The sequence below is a fragment of the Arachis stenosperma genome, chromosome 3, assembly GCF_014773155.1.
Source record: "Arachis stenosperma cultivar V10309 chromosome 3, arast.V10309.gnm1.PFL2, whole genome shotgun sequence".
Classification (NCBI taxonomy): domain Eukaryota; kingdom Viridiplantae; phylum Streptophyta; class Magnoliopsida; order Fabales; family Fabaceae; genus Arachis; species Arachis stenosperma.
This window is the reverse complement of record NC_080379.1, coordinates 23,565,095-23,585,144: the sequence shown is the minus strand read 5'-3', so window position 1 is coordinate 23,585,144 and position 20,050 is coordinate 23,565,095.

Below are 20,050 nucleotides of genomic sequence, written 5' to 3'. Positions count from 1 at the left end.
AAGCCTCAAGATGTCCCCAATATTCGAATTGAGGCAGTTCTGGGAGAGCTTCCTGTGCTCTCCTCTTGGCTGAATCATCTTGTTGCTGTTGTCTGACCATTGATATTCCAGTGATTGGCCTCTCAACTGGGATATACTCTGTTATTCCCATCTTCACTCCAGCATCTTTGCAGAGCATAGAAATTAAGCTTGGATAGGCCAATCTGGCGTCCTTGGAATTCCTGTTTGCTATTTTGTATAGCTCACATGAGATCAGTTGATGGACTTCTACTTCTTTTTCCAACATGATGCAGTGAATCATTACTGCTCTTTTAATAGTAACTTCAGAACGGTTGCTGGTGGGCAATATAGAACGCCTAATGAAATCCAGCCAGCCTCTGGCTACTGGTTTTAGATCTTCTCTTTTGAGTTGAATTGGGGTGCCAGTGGTGCTGGTGGTCCACCTGGCTTCAGGGATGCATATATCCTCTAGAATCTTGTCTAGACCTTTATTTACCCTCATCATTCTCCTATTAAAGGAGTCTGGGTCATCTTTCAGTTGAGGAAGCTTAAATATCTCCCTGATCTTGTCAGGATGGGTATGAACAATCTTTCCTCTGACTAAGGTCCGATGGTCATAGAGAGCAGCTCCAATTATTCTTTGCCTGTCTGTCTGCCATAGATTAGCATAGAACTCCTGAACCATGTTCCTTCCCACTTTCGTTTCAGGATTGGCCAGAATTTCCCAGTTCCTGTTTCGAATTTGCTCTTGGATCTCCGGATATTCATCTTCTTTCAGATCAAATTTGACTTCCGGGATCACTGATCTGTGACTCATTATTTTGTAGTAATGGTCTGAATGTTCTTTAGTTAAGAACTTCCCTTGATTCCAAAGTGGCTTTGGAGTATTCTCTTTCTTGCCTCTTGGGGTGGGTTGTTTTCCTTTAGGAGCCATGATCTTAATGAGTATGTTTTTGTGATCACGGATAAACACACCAAACTTAGAGTTTTGCTTGTCCTCAAGCAAAAGAGAAGAAAGAAGAGGGATAGGAGGAGAGCAAGTGTGGCATGGTGAAGATGAGAGGGGCGCCGAATTTAATATATAGGGAGGGGGGTGGGAAATTTTCGAAAATAAGAAAAAAGATAAGATAGAAGATATGATTTATAAAAGATAGATATGATAAGAAAAAGATATAGTTTAAAAAGAGAAAGATATGAATAATAATTAAAAAGATAGATTTGAATTTTTAATTTTGAAAAAGATTTTAAAAAGATAATTGAGTTTTGAAAACAAACTTTAAAAGAGTTGGATTGGATTGAAAAATAATTTGTCTTTATGGATTAAGATATATTTGAAATTTTTGAAAAAGGGATTTTAGAAATTAGGGTTCTTAGAAAACTAATTTGATTTGAAAGATGACATTTTGAAACATGTTGATGCAAGAAATTATGAATTGAAACATAAAAATGTAGAAAATTTGTAAAGAAAAATGAGTTTTACCTCCTCCCCACCATCCTGGCGTTAAACGCCCAACTGCTGCATGGTTTGGGCGTTTAACGCCCAAATGTTGCTTCTCCTGGGCGTTCAACGCCTAGCTGATGCATCTTTCTGGCGTTGAACGCCAGGAAGTCCTTTGTCACTGGGCGTTTTTTCTGAACGCCCAGGATGCTGTCAATCTGGCGTTAAACGCCTAGAAAGTGCTTCTTTCTGGCGTGTAACGCCCAGAAGATGCTCCTTTCTGGCGTTTAATGCCCAGATGGCTACCCTTACTGGCGTTGAACGCCCAGTGGGTGCTTCTTTTGGGCGTTCAACGCCCAAAATGTTTCTTACTGGCCTTTTTTCGCCAGTGAACTTCCAAATTCCCCTGTAACTCTGTGAATTCAATCAATTCCTTTTTTACCTTGAAGATATTTTGACATACACCTGTAAAAATCAACAGGAACAAATAAAATTAAATTTTGTGATTGGCTGGGTTGCCTCCCAGCAACCGCTTCTTTAATGTCATTAGCTGGACTATTACTGAGTTTTAATTAAGTCTCAGTCTTGAGCATTCTTGCTCAAAATTGCCTTCAAGATAATGTTTAACTCTTTGTCCATTGACAATGAACTTTTTGTTAGAGTCATTATCCTGAAGCTCTATGTATCCATATGGCGATACGTTTGTAATGACATATGGACCTCTCCACCGGGATTTTAATTTCCCGGGGAATAATTTGAGCCTAGAATTAAATAGCAGAACTTTCTGCCCCGGCTCAAAGACTCTGGATGACAATTTCTTATCATGCCATCTTTTTGCTTTCTCTTTGTAAATCTTTGCATTCTCGAAAGCATTGAGTCTAAATTCCTCTAGCTCATTTAACTGGAGCAATCATTTTTCTCCAGCTAACTTGGCATCAAGGTTTAGGAATCTGGTTGCCCAATAGGCCTTGTGTTCCAGTTCCACTGGCAAGTGACATGCCTTTCCATACACAAGCTGGTATGGAGAGGTCCCTATAGGAGTCTTGAATGCTGTTCTGTATGCCCATAGAGCATCATCCAAGCTTCTTGCCCAATCCCTTCTACGGTTAATTACAGTCCGTTCCAGGATTCTTTTGAGTTCTCTATTTGAGACTTCAGCTTGCCCGTTAGTCTGTGGGTGATATGGAGTAGCTACCCTGTGACTAACTCCATAACGGACCAAAGCAGAGTAAAGCTGTTTATTGCAGAAATGAGTGCCCCCATCACTGATTAATACTCTAGGGGTACCAAATCTGCTGAAGATGTGTTTCTGGAGGAATTTTAACACTGTTTTAGTGTCATTAGTGGGTGTTGCAATAGCCTCCACCCATTTGGATACATAATCCACTATCACCAGAATGTAAGTGTTTGAGTATGATGGTGGGAAAGGTCCCATAAAGTCAATACCCCATACATCAAACAACTCAATCTCCAAGATCCCTTGTTGAGGCATGGCATAACCGTGAGGCAGATTGCCAGATCTTTGGCAACTGTCACAATTAAGTACAAATGCTCGGGAATCTTTATAGAGAGTAGGCCAGTAGAAGCCACATTGGAGGACTCTTGTGGCTGTTCGCTCACTTCCAAAATGTCCTCCATACTGTGATCCATGGCAGTGCCATAGAATCTTCTGCGCTTCTTCCTTAGGCACACATCTACGGATTACTCCGTCTGCACATCTCTTGAAGAGATATGGTTCATCCCAAAGATAGTACTTTGCATCTGTGATCAATTTCTTTGATTGCAGCCTACTGTACTCTTTGGGTATGAACCTCACTGCCTTGTAGTTTGCAATATCTGCAAACCATGGCACTTCCTGGATGGCAAAGAGTTGCTCATCCGGAAAGGTTTCAGAGATCTCAGTGAGAGGGAGGGACGCCCCTTCTACTGGTTCTATTCGGGACAGGTGATCTGCTACTTGGTTTTCTGTCCCTTTTCTGTCTCTTATTTCTATATCAAACTCTTGCAGAAGCAACACCCATCTTATAAGTCTGGGTTTTGAATCCTGCTTTGTGAGTAGATATTTAAGAGCAGCATGATCAGTATACACAATCACTTTTGATCCTACTAAATAGGATCTGAATTTGTCAATGGCGTAAACCACTGCAAGTAGCTCTTTTTCTGTGGTTGTGTAATTCTTCTGTGCGTCATTTAAAACACGGCTGGCATAGTAAATAACGTGCAGAAGCTTGTCATGCCTTTGTCCCAACACTGCACCAATGGCATGGTCACTGGCATCACACATTAATTCAAATGGTAATGTCCAGTCTGGTGCAGAGATGATTGGTGCTGTAACCAATTTAGCTTTCAGAGTCTCAAATGCTTGCAGACACTCTTTATCAAAGATAAATGGCGTGTCAGCAGCTAGCAGGTTGCTCAGAGGTTTGGCGATTTTTGAAAAATCCTTTATAAACCTCCTGTAGAATCCTGCATGCCCCAGAAAGCTTCTGATTGCCTTAACATTGGCAGGTGGTGGTAGTTTTTCAATTACCTCTACCTTAGCTTGATCCACCTCTATCCCCTTGTTCGAGATTTTGTGCCCAAGGACAATTCCTTCAGTCACCATAAAGTGACACTTCTCCCAGTTTAAAACCAGGTTAGTCTCTTGGCATCTCTTTAGAACAAGTGCTAAATGGTTAAGGCAGGAGCTGAATGAGTCTCCAAACACTGAAAAGTCATCCATGAAGACTTCCAGAAATTTTTTCACCATATCAGAGAAAATGGAGAGCATGCACCTCTGAAAGGTTGCAGGTGCATTGCACAGGCCAAATGGCATCCTTCTGTATGCAAACACTCCAGATGGGCATGTGAATGCCGTTTTCTCCTGATCCTGGGGATCTACTGCAATTTGATTATAACCTGAATATCCATCCAGGAAGCAGTAGTATTCATGACCTGCTAGTCTTTCTAGCATCTGGTCTATGAATGGTAAAGGAAAATGATCCTTTCTGGTAGCTGTATTGAGCCTTCTGTAATCAATACACATACGCCACCCAGTAACTGTTCTTGTAGGAACCAGTTCATTTTTTTCATTATGAACCACTGTCATGCCACCTTTCTTAGGGACGACTTGGACAGGGCTCACACAGGGGCTGTCAGAAATAGGATAAATAATCCAAGCCTCTAGTAATTTAGTGACCTCTTTCTGCACTACTTCCTTCATGGCTGGGTTCAGCCGCCTTTGTGGTTGAACCACTGGCTTGGCGTCACCCTCCAGTAAGATCTTGTGCATGCATCTAGCTGGGCTAATGCCCTTAAGATCACTGATGGACCATCCAAGAGCTGTCTTGTGTGTCCTTAGCACTTGAATTAGTGCTTCCTCTTCCTGTGGCTCTAAGGTAGAGCTTATGATTACAGGAAAGGTATCACCTTCTCCCAAGAATGCATATTTTAGGGAAGGTGGTAATGGTTTGAGCTCGGGTTTAGGAGGTTTCTCCTCTTCCTGAGGGATTTTCAGAGGTTCTACTATTCTCTCTGACTCCTCCAGATCAGGCTGAACGTCTTTAAAGATGTCCTCTAGCTCTGATTCGAGACTCTCAGCCATATTGACCTCTCTTACCAGAGAGTCAATAATATCAACACTCATGCAGTCATTTGGGGTGTCTGGATGTTGCATGGCTTTGACAACATTCAGCTTGAACTCCTCCTCATTGACTCTCAAGGTTACTTCCCCTTTTTGGACGTCAATGAGGGTTCGGCCAGTTGCTAGGAAAGGTCTTCCTAGAATGAGAGTTGCACTCTTGTGCTCCTCCATTTCCAGCACCACAAAGTCAGTAGGAAAGGCAAATGGCCCAACCTTGACAATCATGTCCTCAATCACGCCTGATGGGTATTTAATGGAGCCATCAGCAAGTTGAAGACATATCCTGGTTGGTTTGATTTCTTCAGTTAAACCAAGCTTTCTGATAGTAGATGCAGGTATTAGGTTGATACTTGCCCCAAGATCACATAAAGCTTGCTTGGTGCAAGTGCCCTCTAATGTGCATGGTATCATAAAGCTCCCAGGATCTTTAAGCTTCTCAGGTAAGCTTTTCAGAATGACTGCACTGCATTCTTCAGTGAGGTAAACTTTTTCAGTTTCCCTCCAATCCTTCTTATGACTTAAGATCTCTTTCATGAATTTAGCATAAGATGGTATTTGCTCAAGTGTTTCTGCAAACGGAATCTTTATTTCAAGAGTCCTGAGATAGTCTGCAAAGCGGGCAAATTGCTTATCCTGTTCCGCTTGGCGGAGTTTTTGAGGATAAGGCATTTTGGTTTTGTATTCCTCAACCTTAGTTGCTGCAGGTTTATTACCTACAGAAGTGGGTTGGGAAGCCTTTTTAGAAGGGTTGTCATCAGCACTTGTATGTGACTGATCCCCCACTGGTATTTGAATGCCAGGGGTGGAAGCTGGAGTGGCGTTAGACGCCACCTCCTTGTTTGTTACTGGCGTTTGAACGCCAGAATCATGCTCCCTTTGGGCGTTCAACGCCGGATTCATGCTTGTTTCTGGCGTTGAACGCCAGGAATGAGCATGGTCTGGGCGTTCAGCGCCAGCTTTATTCCTCTATGGGCTCTGACTGTCCTCAGAGGGATTTTGAGTAGCCATTTGTTCATTTCTTGGTTTCCTGCTGCTTTGAAGTGAGGTATTTAATATTTTCCCGCTTCTTAATTGAACTGCTTGGCATTCTTCTGCTATTTGTTTTGACAGTTGCTTTTCTGTCTGCTTTAATTGTGCTTCCATATTCCTGTTAGCCATTCTTGTTTCCTGTAATATTTCCTTGAATTTGGCTAGCTGCTGAGTTAGAAAGTCTAATTGCTGATTGAATTCATTATCCTGATCCACCGGACTGAGTTCAGCAGTTATTGTTTTAGCTTCTTCTTTCTTGGAAGATTCACTGCTTAGATACAGATGTTGATTTCTGGCAACTGTATCAATAAGCTCTTGAGCTTCTTCAATTGTTTTTCTCATATGTATAGATCCACCAGCTGAGTGGTCTAGAGAAATCTGAGCTTTTTCTATAAGCCCATAGTAGAAGATGTCTAATTGCACCCATTCTGAAAACATTTCAGAGGGGCATTTTCTTAGCATCTCTCTGTATCTCTCCCAGGCATCATAAAGAGATTCATTATCTCCTTGTTTGAAGCCTTGGATGCTTAGCCTTAGCTGTGTCATCCGTTTTGGAGGGAAATAGTGATTTAGGAATTTTTCTGACAGCTGCTTCCATGTTTTTATGCTGTTCTTAGGCTGGTTATTTAACCACCTCTTAGCTTGATCTTTTACAGCAAATGGAAACAGTAATAATCTGTAGACATCCTGATCCACTTCCTTATCATGTACTGTGTCAGCAATTTGCAAAAATTGTGCCAGAAACTCTGTAGGTTCTTCATGTGGAAGACCAGAATACTGACAGTTTTGCTGCACCATGATAATGAGCTGAGGATTCAACTCAAAGCTACTAACTCCAATGGAGGGTACACAGATACTACTCCCATATGAAGCAGTAGTGGGGTTAGCATATGACCCCAGAGTCTTCTTGGACTGTTCATTCCTACTTGCTTCCATGATGGAATACAAGGGATAATTTATATGTTGATATTATTTTTTTTGGATTAATTTTTATAAAATAAAATAAAAAAATGAAATAAATAAAAGAAATTGGAAATATTTTGAAATTGAAATTTGAATTTTTATATAAAATTTTCGAAAAAAAGTAGTTCAAAATTAGTTAGAGAATATAATTTTTTTGAATTTTGAATTTTATAATGAAAGAGAAGAACACACAAAAGACACAAGACTTAAAATTTTTAGATCTAATGCTCCTTATTTTCGAAAATTTTTTGAGGAAAAACACCAAGGAACACCAAACTTGAAAATTTTAAGATCAAGACACAAGAAAAACTCAAGAACACCTTGAAGATTCACAAGAACACCAAGAGCAAAAGGAAGAACACCAAACTTAAGATTTTTAGAAAACTTTAATAAAATTTTCGAAAATTATAAAAAGATTAACAAGAAAACACCAAACTTAAAGTTTGGCACAAGATTCAATCAAAGAATATAAACCAATACTCTAGCCAATTGGGAGTAAATGTAACACTTGTTCTGAATATTCCAATTAATGCTTTAAAAAGAACACAAGTGAGACAAGAAAAGACACAAAGCAAGAAAAACTCAAGATCAACAAGAAAGATAAACAAGAACAACTTGAAGATCAAGGAAAAACAAGAACATGCAATTGACACCAAACTTAGAACAAGACACTAGACTCACGAAAAATTGACAAATAATAAATTTTGAAAATGAATTTTTGAGAAGAAACTATCCTATCAAGATTTAATGACTCTATAACAATAAAAATAAATTATTCCTAATCTAAGAAATAAAATAAGCCTTCAATTGTTCAAACTCGAATAATCCCCGGCAACGGCGCCAAAAACTTGGTGCACGAATTTGCAATCTAACTCTTTGGCAATTCGCACAACTAACCAGCAAGTGCACTGGGTCGTCCAAGTAATACCTTACGTGAGTAAGGGTCGATCCCACGGAGATTATTGGTTTGAAGCAAGCGATGTTTATTTTATTATTCTTAGTCAGGATATTAATTAAAATTATCAGTTGGAATTATTAGATTGGAAAAATAAAAGAGAATAAAAGCGTTACTTGTTGTGCAGTAATGAGAAATATGTTGGAGTTTTGGAGATGCTTTGTCCTTTGAATTTCTACTTTTCCTTGAAATCCTCTTCCCACACGCAAGGTCCCTTCCATGGCAAGCTCTATGTAGGGAGTCACCGTTGTCAATGGCTACTTCCCATCCTCTCAGTGAAAACGTTCCTATGCTCTGTCACAGCACGGCTAATCATCTGTCGGTTCTCAATCAGGTTGGAATAGAATCCATTGATTCTTTTGCGTCTGTCACTAACGCCCAGCCTTCAGGAGTTTGAAGCTCGTCACAGTCATTTAATCCCAGAATCCTACTCGGAATACCACAGACAAGGTTTAGACTTTCCGGATTCTCATGAATGCCGCCATCAATCCGGCTTATACCACGAAGATTCTGAGTGAAGAATCTAAGAGATACTCATTCAATCTGATGTAGAACGGAGGTGGTTGTCAGGCACACGTTCATGGATTGAGGAAGGTGATGAGTGTCACGGATCATCACCTTCTCCATAATTAAGCGCGAATGAACATCTTAGATAAGAACAAGCGTGTTTGAATGGAAAACAAAGGAATTGTATTAGTTCATCGAGACGCTGCAGAGCTCCTCACCCCCAACAATGGAGTTTAGAGACTCATGCCGTCAAAAAGTATGTAATTCAGATCTGAAAATGTCATGAGGTACAAAATAATTCTCTAAAAGTTGTTTTTATAGTAAACTAGTAACCTAGGTTTACAGAAAATGAGTAAACTAAGATAATTGGTGCAGAAATCCACTTCTGGGGCCCACTTGGTGTGTGCTGGGGCTGAGACTAAAGCTATCCACGAGTAGAGGCTTTTCTTGGAGTTAAACTCCAAGTTATGACGTGTTTTGGGCGTTCAACTCCGGATCATGACGTGTTTCTGGCGTTTAACTCCAGACAGCAGCATGTACTTGGCGTTCAACGCCAAGTTACGTCGTTTATCTTCGCGCAAAGTGTGGACTATTATATATTGCTGGAAAGCCCTGGATGTCTACTTTCCAACGCCGTTGAGAGCGCGCCAATTGGACTTCTGTAGCTCCAAAAAATCCATTTCGAGTGCAGGGAGGTCAGGATCCAACAGCATCAGCAGTCCTTTTTCAGCCTAAGTCAGATTTTTGCTCAGCTCCCTCAATTTCAGCCAGAAAATACCTGAAATCACAGAAAAATACACACACTCATAGTAAAGTCTAGAAATATGATTTTTGCCTAAAAACTAATAATATTTAACTAAAAACTAATTAAAACATGCTAAAATCTACATGAAATTACCCCCAAAAAGCGTATAAAATATCCGCTCATCACTGATCAATACAACTGTATCCACACTGCTGAAACTCCAACCATGGATTCCCTCAAAAAGGTAGATATATAGATATAGATACTACATGGTATATGCACCCTTTTGTGGAATCTGAAATCTTTTTTTTTTTGCATATATTATGATATATTCATTCATATAATGATAAGATCTAAGATTGGTTCCCCTTTTCAGGGTGTATATGTTTGCTTGATTCACTTGCTGCTCATGTATTGTTATGATTCCTAGGTTTTTGTTACCTTGTCATTGGTAGGTGAGAGGCCTTCTCTTGATTTGAAGTTTATTTAGTTGGAAATTTTAGTGTTATTGAATGTGTTGGATTTGTATGATTATTGATGAGATAGAAATAGAAATGAATGGTGGGGTTGGTTGGTTTTTGTTGTTGTAGGGTGCACCTGAAAGGTGGAGATTAGTGAGGGCTCATGGTACTGTTGTGGGACTTCCTACAGAGAATGACATGGGCAACAGTGAAGTCGATCACTTTGTTTAAAATTAGATAAAATTGTGTAAAATTTAGTATGGTTGAACAATATACTGAGGATTATAGTTGATAATACATTTTGTTTATGTTCTGAATTATATTGACTTGCTTGTTTATAATAATTTTCTTTTAGTTTTATAATACGATGAATTTGTTTATTTCTTGAAATATTATAAATATTCGAATACAAATTAGATAAAAATTTGTATTAAATTTATATTTATTTTGTATGAAAATAAGTTTATTTTGTAATTAGAAAAATAAAAAAAATATATTTTACCTTACGGACGGATTTACAGACGAATTTTCTGTCTGTAATAATGATTTTCCAAAGTTTAAATTACAGACGGAAAATCTGTCGGAAAATCCGTCTGTAATTACAGATGAAAAATCCGTCTGAAAATCTGTCTGTAATTACAGACAGAAAATTCGTCTGAAAATCTGTCTGTAATTACAGATAGAAAATCCGTCTGAAAATCCGCCTGTAATTACAGACGAAAAATCCGTCTGAAAATTCGTCTGTAATTACAGACGAAAAATCTGTCTGTAAGTTTGTTGCCTTCAGGAAATGGAGGGAGAATTTACAGAGGGAAAATCCGTCGGTAACTAGTAAAAATCCGTCGGTAATTTTCTGACGGAAAAAAATCCGTCGGTAAATAATTTTCGACGGAGCTTTTACAGAGGGACAAAATCCGTCGGTAATTTCGTCAGTAACCAAAAATTTGTCTGTAATAAAGACTAAATCTGTTTGTAAATCTGTCTGTATTTATCCATTTTCTAGTTGTGAGGGTTGATAAACCCATATTTTATGATATATATTGTGCTCAATTTAAGTGATTTATTCAACCCTTCACCTACTTATTCATGTAAATTACATGGTTTTACTTTCCCTTCCTTATTATGTGATATATGTGAAATACATGTTTCCTATGCTTTAAAAATAATTATTTTAATTACCCTTTATTACCATTCGATGCCGTGATTTGTGTGTTGAGTAGTTGCAGAGCTTCTAAGGCAGGAATGACTTAAAGGATGGAAAGAAAACATACAAAAATGGAAGGAAAGCACAAAATGGAGTTTTCGAAGAAACTGGCAGTGACGTGTCCGCATAAACGACGCGAATGCGTGGTTTGCTCAAAGAGAATCGACGCGAGCACATGGATAAGGCGAACGCGTGACCTGCGAAACACAACTGACGCGGACGCATGACTGACGCGACCGCGTGGAAAAGCAACACTCCAGATGACGCGACCGCGTGACGCACGCAGACGCGTGACATGCGCGATCTGCAGAATTTGCAGAAGTCATCCTCAGTGATTTCTGGGCCCTTTTTGGCCCAGATCCAAGCCCAGAGAAAACGGATTGAAGGATTATAAATGGAGGAATTCATCCATTCATGAGCAGATGGAGATTAGAGACTGAATACTGGATTCATACATAGTTTTAGGATTTAGATGTAGTTTTTAGAGAGAGAAGTTCTCTCCTCTCTCTTAGGATTAGGATTAGGATTTATCTTATTGGGATTATCTCTTCATTGCAGGTTCAATGTCATTTTTATTTATCTTTCCAATTTGATTTATGAACTTGTCCATGTTAGAATTGACATCTTTATTTAAATATAACTTGAGGTATTTCAGACTCATGATTGATTTTCCTTATTTTTAATTTAGATTATTTACTATTGGCTTTGGTTGATTAATTGGTGACTCTTGAGTTATCAAACTCATCGTGATTGATAATTATTATTCTTGCTAATTAATTTAGATTCCTATAACTCTAGTCTTTCCTCAAGGAGTTGACTAGGACTTTAGGTATTAAATTAATTTGTCCACTTAACTGACCTTCATGGTTAGAGGTTGACTTAGTGGGAGCAACAATATGATTCTCATCATCATTGATAAGGATAACTAGGATAGGACTTCCAGTTTTCATATCTTGCCAAGAGTTTTATTAGTTATTAACTTATTAATTCCCTGCAATCTATTTCTCTTGTTCAACCCTTTTCAAAACCCAAAAACACTGTTTTGCATAACCAATAATAATTCATACTTCCCTGCAATTCATTGAGAAGACGACCCGAGGATTGAATACTTCGGTTTATAAATTTTATTGGGTTTGTTACTTGTGACAACCAAAATATTTGTAAGAAAGGTTGATTGCTTGGTTTAGAAACTATACTTGCAACGAGAATTTATTATAACTTCTAAACCATCAATCTTCTATTCTTCAAGGGGTAAGATTGTGTTTGTTGGAGAAGCAAAATATGGAGAACGTTGGATGCAAAGGACATGAAGAAGATACAGTTAGGAGGGATGATACGTTAGCCACAAAGAGAACAAGAAAAAGCTCAGAATCCCGTAGTTAACTGCTCTCAAGATGTGAGAAAGGATGAAAAGATCCAAGATCTACATGGGAATGGGTGGTAGAAAAAGTTGGAGGTAGCTGTGGTGAAAGAAAACTTGGTTTGGCTACAGAAAAGTCTTATAAGTGGAACGGTGACGGCTATTGACTTTAGGTCCTTAAAGGATATGGTTGCGAAGAGCTTGCCTCATGTTATTCAAGTACACGAAATGGAAGCATATAAAGCTCTCTTGACCTTTGATAGCCTTTTGAACGCCGAGGAGACATACACGTTCAAAATGAATAGCCTTTTACAGATATTTCATAGTGTTTGGAGGTGGGACGAGTCGGAGAAAAGTGAATCTCGACGAGTGTGGGTAGAATGCTTCAGGATACCATTACATGCCTGGTCAGTGGATACTTTTAAGATGATAGGAAGTCAATAGGGCGAGGTGGTTGGGTGTGACAAAGAGACGGAATCGTGCAGCTCCTTCAGTATTGGTCGTATACTTATTGATACCTGTGTCATAGATGTGATCAAGGAATGGGTCCATATCACAATAGGTACCATTGGCTTTGACGCATTGGTTAAAGAGGTGGGTCAAGAAGTATATAGTATGCACTGTAGCGTGGAGAACTTAGCGAAAGATGCTGTCAACAAGGATCATTGTGAAGACATAACAATAAGGGAGTGTGATGATGTTGTTAAAAGGTCAGAAGGTTTAACAAAATTGCTAGACAACGGAGATCAGGCAGCGTCAGTAGTCACAAAAGTTCTGCAGGAGGAGGTTGAAGATAAAGATAGATTGGTAAATTCCGAATCAGTTTTGAACGAGTGGAGTTATGAGCATTCAAGAAACATTCAAAGTAATTTGATAATGTATCAGCCAATTTATGGTAATAAGGAACTCTTGGCAGATTTTGTGGGATTTGAGAAGAGTAATGAAGTTGATTCTGAGCTTACAATTCGTGGTGCTATAATTGTAATCATAACGGCATGGCGAACGAGATAAAATATGATGGCAACAATCGAAGCACTATTGGGGCTTCTATTGTTAACAAATATAATATTTGTAATATGGGCCAATATGACCCAAACACATTCAATTCCACGAAGGGTGCTGATGAAGGGTGTCTTGGGCTGGGTCACTCCAAGCTGGGTCTGGTTGACAAGGGATTTGGAAGAAGAACCGGGTCAGCCATTGTGCCAAGGTTGCTAAGGAATCCTCGTGACTTGGGGGGTGTGGGTGACAGCCTTGTTGAGAAAGAGACCTGTGTTGGAGGCTGCCAATTGGTGCTCTCCGAAGGGGTGACCTCGCGGCGCCAGGTGGGCAGCACGGTAGGGGCTGGGGCGATGCTGGGTACACATGCCACCAGCGCTGCTAACGGCAGAGTTACTCACGAGAATAGAGCCAACCTGCAGCGGAAGTCGATGCAGGGAGAAGGTGAGCAATAATCCATCGGTGGTGCGCTGGTTATAGACGTCGCTGGCAGTGACCGAGAAACAGAAGGAGGGGACTATGATATGCTGGTGGGGTTTTGTAGTAATGGTTCACACTATGAACAGGATGTTGGGGCAGTGCTGTTGGTTGAGGGGTTGCAAGGGGATGGGGTTACAAACGTAGGGGCTAATAATGGTTTTGTTGATGGAGCCAACTCTGAAAATAGTGAGACTAACAAAGAATTAACCAATAAAAGCCTATTAACTAACCTATTTGGCGGCAGAAATCTAACGGTGCAGGACGATGGAGAAGGCATTCGTGATAGGGAAGATTGTTTGCGGGAAGAAGGGAATGTTATTGATGATGAGGTTAGGGACAACAATTGTTCAAGGTTGGATGAGCAGTTGATGGAAAACATAAGGACTTGGGAGTTAGAAAAGGAATCTAGAGCATCTATATGATGAAGAAGACGACATTATGGCTATTCTACAAGAACAAAATGAAGAAATTGCACAAAAAAGAAGTATGACAAAACAGAAGGCTAAGGCGAGACGGAGCAGGCCCAAAACTCATAAAAGGTGTGTAATAATATTTTAAAATGATTTTCTATTCCTGGAATGTTAGGGGGCTAAGGGGTGATGGAAAGTGTAGGATGGTAAAAGACCTTAGGAGAAAACACATGTTGAATATGCTAGGTGTAGTTAAGACAAAAAGGCAGAGAGTAACGATGTTTGATGTGTTGAAATTTTGGGAAAATGATGCAGGGTGGGAGTATGTAGAGTCTATTGGAGCATCTGGAGGTCTGTTGTTAATATGGGATGATGTTTGGTTTAAAAGGAGAAATTGCTATAAAGGTGAGAGATGACTGTGTGTTAAAGGGGTTTTGTCAGAGAATAATGTTAACTGTGATTTTTTCTTAGTTTATGGTGCTTATACTCGAGATGAGAAACTTGTTGTGTGGGAGGAGTTAAGTTACGTAGCTGAGTTGTGCCAGTATCCCTACTGCTTTTTGGGGGACTTTAATGAGATTGTACAGGTGGAGGAGAGGCGAGGTTCTGATAGCCTACCTTTGTCAGCAGAAGATTTCAAGAATTAGATAAACGACATGGGTTTGGTGGACTTGCCGATTACTGACCGAAAGTTTACATGGTTTAGAGGACGTTCCTGTAGTTGTATTGATACAGCTTTGGTTAACTTAGAATGGCTTGAGGAGTTTTTGGAGACTTGATTGAGAGGTGGTCCACGGGGTTTGTCAGATCATTGCCCTATAATTGTGGAAGATAAGAGACCTAGGGACGGACCAAGACCATTCCGAAGTTTGGATTCGTGGTTTACTGATAAACCTCATTTGTAGGGCTTATCTTATGCTTGATTTAGGGGATTTTATAACCCTTTACCCATATTTATGCAATGAAATAGCATGGTTTTGTATATTCTCCTTTAATTGTGCTTAAGAGTGAAAACATGCTTTTTAGGTCTTAAAATAAATAAATTTAATTCACCTTGATTCCATTAGATGCCTTGATATGTTTGTTAAGTGATTTAAGGTTTAGGAGGCAAAGATTGGATCAAGGGAATGAAGAAAGAAGCATGAAAAGTTGGAGAACTCATGAAGAAATGAAAGAACCGGAAAGCTGTCAAGCCGACCTCTTCGCACTTAAACAACCATAACTTGAGCTACAGAGGTCCAAATGATGCGGTTCTAGTTGGGTTAGAAAGCTAACATCCGGGGCTTCGAAACGATATAAGATTTACCATAGTTGCATCGCGCATAGGGGCGCGCACGCGCACGGTATGCGGACATGCCGATGGTGGCACATGACCCACTTAATGCAACATGTGGCCAGCGATTTTAGAAGCCTTGTGGGCCCAATCCAACTCATTTCTGATGCTATTTAAGCCAAGAATTGAAGAGGAATCAACTTACTTTTAACCATTAGTTTAGTTTAGTAGTTAGAATTAGTTTCTAGAGAGAGAAGCTCTCTCTTCTCTCTAGAATTAGGATTAGGATTAGGTTTGGTTCTTAGATCTAGATTTTAATCTTTGCTTTCTTCTACTTCTACATCTCAATTCCTTGTAGTTACATTCATTCTTCTTCCACTCTTTTGTTGTAATTTCCTTTATGTTGTTTTTATATTTTGTTGTAGATCTAGTATTGTTCCTTCTACATTCTTCCAATTCAATAAGAGGTAATTCATACTAATTGTGTCTTCTTTGCTTTTCTATTGTTAATCTCTTGTTTTTGTAGTTGTAGATTCCTTTAATTCTTGCATTTAATAATGATTACTTATATTGCACTTTATGTGTTTGTTGAAATGTCTCTTTTAGTTTTAGTGTAGATTTTGTTCCTCTTGGCCTAGGTAGAGTAATTAGTGACACATGAGTTATCTAATTCCTTTGTTGATTGATAATTAGAGAGATTGCTAATTAGTTTGGAGTGCATTAAAGCTAGTCTTTCCTTGGGAGTTGGCTAGGACTTGTGGCTCAAGTCAATTCATCCACTTGACTTTCCTTTCTTTAGTAAGGGTTAACTAAGTGGTAGCAATGAACAATTCTTATCACAATTGAGAAGGATAACTAGGATAGGACTTCTAGTTCTCATATCTTGCCAAGAGCTTTGTTAGTTGTTAGTTTATTTTCTTTGCCATTTATATTTCTTGTCCAAAAGCTTAAAAACCCCAAATATAATTCACAACCAATAACAAGACACTTCATTACAATTCCTAGGGAGAACGACCCGAGGTCCAATACTTCGGTTTATAAATTTAGGGGTTTGTTTTAGTGACAAACAACTTTTTGTATGAAAGGATTAGTGATTGGTTTAGAAACTATACTTGCAACGAGAATTCATTTGTGAATTCTAAACCGTCAAAAATCCAATCATCAAAATGGTGCCGTTGCCGGGGATTTACAATGGTGTTATGTTATTGGTTATTGTACATATGTGAATATTGTGAATAGATTTATCTTTTGTTTTTTTCTTAATCTTTGTTAGTTTTGTTTTGTTCTCTCACTATGAATTCTCACTTTGGCTTTGAGTTTGGTTCTAATTGTGTTGTAGAAAATGTGCACCTCAATGATGACACTCATTATGGATGGAACCAACAAAGATGGGAGGAGCATCAAGGAATTGATCACTCCTATTGGCAACAACCTCCGAATACTTATAGGTATAATTTCCATCTTAATGCATGCCAATTTAACGGCTATGATGATTCTTTTTGTGACACTCAACCACCACCATCATATGCCTATGAATCCTATCCTCAACATGAACCTCAACCATTCTCACAAGCCTTTCATTACCAAACACCGCCCTATGATCCATATCCATCATATGACCAAACCCCCATACCATACTCTTATGACCATTATGAGCAAGAACCCTTAGAACCACCACAACCCTATCAAGATTACTCCCAAAAACCACCTCAATACACACAATCTCCACAACCTTACCAAGAAGAACCACCTTCCTATTATGAACCCTCTCTCCAAAATGATGAACCTTCCTACCCACCACAAGCCCCAATAGACGATTCTCTCACTTTGTTACTTCAAGGACAAGAGGCCATGAAGCGGGATACACTTGAGTTTGTGACCAACTTGACCAAGGTAGTGTCTACCTTAGCCTACCAATGCTTGAACACTCAAGGTGCTTCTGTAGCCCCATGTGAAAAGTCAAAAGAAGAACAAAGCATGAAGGAGAAAGTGGAAAATCCGGTGGAGAAGGAGGAGTCGAATTTTGTGTTAGAATAATTGGAGAAGCCTATGATTAATGAAGAAAAGGAAGAAGTGGTTGAAGATTTAGGAGATGTTGAAAGTCCATGGGAATGTAGCATCATGGAGCACTCTTCCAAGAAGCTTGAAATTGATGTTGAAGAGGGTGCGCAACCTCCAAGGCATATCATCGTTGGAGACTTGGAAGATGCTTATCAAAAGATGGATTCAATCATGGATGAATTTCTCTCTACAATAGAATCCTCTCCCATTGGACATGGAGTTGAAATTATAGAAGAGTGTGCACAACCTCCCATACCCTTGGTGAGCATCGAGAAAGAGAGCTACAAAGAGGAAAAAGTTGGCAGGGTGTATATTGAAATTGAAGAATATGAAGAGGTTGATCAAGAGATGAATTTACTCATCAATGAATTCCTCTCAAAAATTGAATCACCTCCCATCGGGCAAGATGAAGTTCTTGAAGACAACACCAGGCCAAGTAAAAGGAAAGAGGTGGACATACACAAAGAAGAGTACAAGGAAGTAGACCTTGCATTGTCTAAGTGTGGGGAGGTCTCCCTTCCCAAGTCACCATCCAACACAACATTCAAGTGGGTAAAATTCTTATCCCTAAGCTTTACTTTCTCACTTGAATATGGTTTAATTGAAAATGATGGTCAACTTAGAGCTCTTTGTGGAGTTAAGAGTAGGAAAGAATTGTGTAGTGGTTGGAAACGTTATTTTAAGCTCATGACGGTTGTAAGCTCAAAATTCAAGAGCAATGGTTGGTGTGGAACCAAATGGCATGGGTCTAGGAAGTTGTTTGGAAGCTTCTTTGAGAATTCCAAGGCCATACCACCCGGATGGAATAATGACGATCAATTTAAGGACGGGTGTCAAAACAAAGTGTGGGATCCCGGATCGCACAATGAAAATCAAGTTTGGGAGCTCATGGTTTGTGGAGAACTCCATCAAAGCTTGAAGATATTGAAATTGAAGAATGGAGCTTATTGGAGATTCAAGCATTGGTGGAAGTTCCAAGATGAGTACAAGCACAAGCCCCCTTGAGAGGAGCTCCCCATAAGTCCAACTTAAGGACAATAAACAAAAGTGCTAGGTGGGAGACACCCCACCATGGTAACATCTTTTCATTTTCTTTCTTTGTACATATTGGTAGAATTAGTTTAATTTCATGTTTTTATTGGTTTGTTAAGTTTAGTTAGAAGTATAATATGATAAATAAGGTTTTAGGGTGTTTTGGTAGTTGTTTGGAGGATTGAAAGGCTTGGATTGGTGCAAGAACTTAGAAAAATTTTGAAAAACAGAACACCATCCACGCGTGCGCGCACCTAACGCGTACACGCACCTGAGCATTTTTCGACCATCCACGCGGACGCGCACTGTACGCGTACGCGTGGATGCAAAATTTCACCTCCGGCCAAAAACCCGAGAGTTAGGCCTGCACTGTGCGAACATTGGGCCTAGGGCACAAGTCTATGCACGCGTGCGCGCACCTGGCGCGTACGCGCACATGATCTTAAATTGGCATGCACGCGCACGCACACTGTGCGCGTGCGCGTCGATTGCACGATCCACACTCCTGGTACTTTTACCCGAGAGTTGTGCCAGACTTGGGCCGCCATTATGCCTCCGGCCTAACTCGATGCACGCGTGCGTGCACCTGGCGCGTACGCGTCCTTCAACCAATATGCACATCGACGCGTAAGCACGCATGACGCGCACGCGTCGGTAAAAAAAAAGAGTTTTTTTTTTCTCCCCTTCCATTTTCTTTTGCTTATCACATTCGCATACTTCTACTCTTCCCATTTTCATTTAGTTTTTATAGCATTTTTCGTTTTTTTTTAGTCATTTCAATAATGGTGTTGAAGTCTTATACTCAATTATTGAGACTCTCTTGCTTTATCTTGGTGCTTTGTGACCTGTTTAACATTAATTCAAATGTTTTGTTCCACACACAAGGTAGTGCTTTAGTCCTTCCTAACTCATTATCCTTTGTTTTTGTGCTTCATCATCATTGAGTTAGGTTGGGACCAAATGCCCTCAGGTTTATCACTAATCTTGTTTGTGTCAATTCTTATTTGATCTTGATGCTCAATATGTTTTTCATGCTTTAACTTTACTCTTGCATCAAGTATCATTGATATGCCATTTTCTCTTATTGTTTCCTCCTCTACATGTTGTAGCTACCATGTAGTAGAGAACCATACCTTTATTTGGCATTAGCCCCCGCCTATGTTCTATTTGCTTTGATATCTTTGTTATAGGCCTAATATTCCTTTCCTTTTCTATCCTTTTAGGTTGGCCACCAAGGAGGGGGAAAGGAAAAGCTTTTAAATGGGGCAACAAACAAGTCATCCGCACAACCTTTTGAAGGAGTTCATCAATTGTAGCAACCCGTCCACCTTGCTCTTCTTTGCATGCACCGAGGACGGTGCAATCTTCAAGTGTGGGGAGGTCGTCCGACCGATCTCCATGGGTAACAATTTCCTTTTCAACACCAAATTTTTATTTTCTTTGTTAGATTAGCTATTGCATTGCATGATAGGTTGCATGTTAGTTAGAATTTGTACATATTTTCACCATTT